Source organism: Gracilinanus agilis, chromosome 5, assembly GCF_016433145.1.
Source record: "Gracilinanus agilis isolate LMUSP501 chromosome 5, AgileGrace, whole genome shotgun sequence".
NCBI classification, from domain to species: Eukaryota; Metazoa; Chordata; class Mammalia; order Didelphimorphia; family Didelphidae; genus Gracilinanus; species Gracilinanus agilis.
The window spans coordinates 283036533-283038516 of record NC_058134.1 but is presented as its reverse complement, the minus strand read 5'-3'; positions in this window follow the sequence as shown (position 1 = coordinate 283038516).

Sequence of the window (1984 nt, the reverse complement as noted above, 5' to 3'; positions counted from 1 at the left end):
GGAGGGGGGTGGGATAGGGGAAAGATAATGAGTTCCCTTAAGATGTCTAAAAGACAATTGGAGATGCTAGATTAGAAGTCAGCAGAGATATTGGGGCAGGACAGATGTATTTAAGAATCATTAGTGTAGAGGTGGTAATGAAATCTATGGGAGCTAATGAGATCACCAAGTGCACTGGCATAGAGGGGGAAGAGAAGAGGGTCAAAGACAGAACTCAGGAAGGTGGGGGGACACTTAGAGGATGTGATCTCTAGGTTGATCCAGCAAAGGAAACAGAGAAAGAGCAGTCAGATAGGTATAGGAGGAGAACTAGGAGAAAACTGTCCTGAAAACTGAGAGAGAAGAATGACTAATAATGACAAAAGCTGTAGGAATTCAAGGAGAATTGGCTGAGAAAAGGCCTTGGACTTGTCAACTAAGAGACCATTAGTAGCTTCAAAGAAGCCAGTTCAATGAAATAAGAGCAGAAGTTTGGAAGAGCTCTTATGGAGAATGGGATACTGAGTTGAGAAGGGAGGTAGAGTACAATTGCCTAGTGGCAGTGAAAGCCACACTATGACTAGGTTAGATTAATACCAGGAATTTGTATCAGGGCTGCTTCAGTATTATTAGGAAAATATGGACATAATAAACTATATTAATAACAAAACAATAAAAATTAAAGGCCTGCCAATACAGAAGAGGCTTTTGACAAAATACAATATCCCTTTATGTTAAAAATGTTATGGATGGGGGCAGCTGGGTAGCTCAGTGGATTGAGAGTCAGGCCCAGAGATGGGAAGTCCTAGGTTCAAATCTGACCTCAGACACTTCCCAGCTGTGTGACCCTGGGCAAGTCACTTGACCCCTATTGCCTACCCTTACCACTCTTCTGCCTTGGAGCCAATACTCCAAGACGGAAGGTAAGGGTTTAAAAATAAATAAAAATAAAAAATAAATATTATAGATGTCCTTAAAATTATAAATAGTAGATACAGGCTTCTAGGGCTCATGGCATTTACTTGAGACATAGTTAATGAAGCCACTGGGCTGGTAATAAATATTCTTAACTTGGCCTTGTCATGAATATATCTCTGCCTGGTGGACAAACCAAATATTATATTCCTTTATTGAGTAATTAATAAATTGAAGTTTTATCTTCAAGGAGCCAGGTGGGCTGCGACTGCTATTGCACCAGCCCAGATGTCACTTGTGAGACATTCTAAACACAAATACCAACCTCCACCTCCATCTTGCCTGGTATATTTTCATTCTGGTTTGTGAACAGGTTATCAGGGATGGGCCCAACACAAACTAAATGCTATTTTTAATTTTCCAGTTTTTCTGGAAACTGTTCAGATTTTTAATATAATAATAACAAAAAAGTTCCTTCTCTTGGATTTTCCTTAGTCAGGTCTGATAAATGCATCATGCCTATGAATATTCTTTTTTTAAAAAATTTAAACATTTATTAATATTCATTTTTAACATGGTTACATGATTCATGCTCCTACTTTCCCCTTCACCCCCCGCACTCCCCCCACTCATGGCCAACGCACATTTCCACTGGTTTTGTCATGTGTCCTTGATCAAGACCTATTTCCAAATTGTTGGTAGTTGCATTGGTGTGGTAGTTTCGAGTCTACATCCTCAATCATGTCCACCCGACTCATGCGTTCAAGCAGTTGTTTTTCTTATATGTTTCCTCTCCTGCAGTCCTTCCTCTGAATGTGGGTAGCATCTTTACCATAAATCCCTCAAAATTGTCCTGGGTCATTGCATTGCTGCTGGTACAGAGGTCCATTACATTCAATTTTACCACAGTATATCAGTCTCTGTGTACAATGTTCTTTTGGCTCTGCTCCTTTTGCTCTGCATCAGTTCCTGGAGGTCTTTCCAGTTCACCTGGAACTCCTCCAGTTTATTATTCCTTTTAGCACAATAGTATTCCATCACCAGCATATACCACAGTTTGTTCAGCCATTCCCCAATTGAAGGACATACC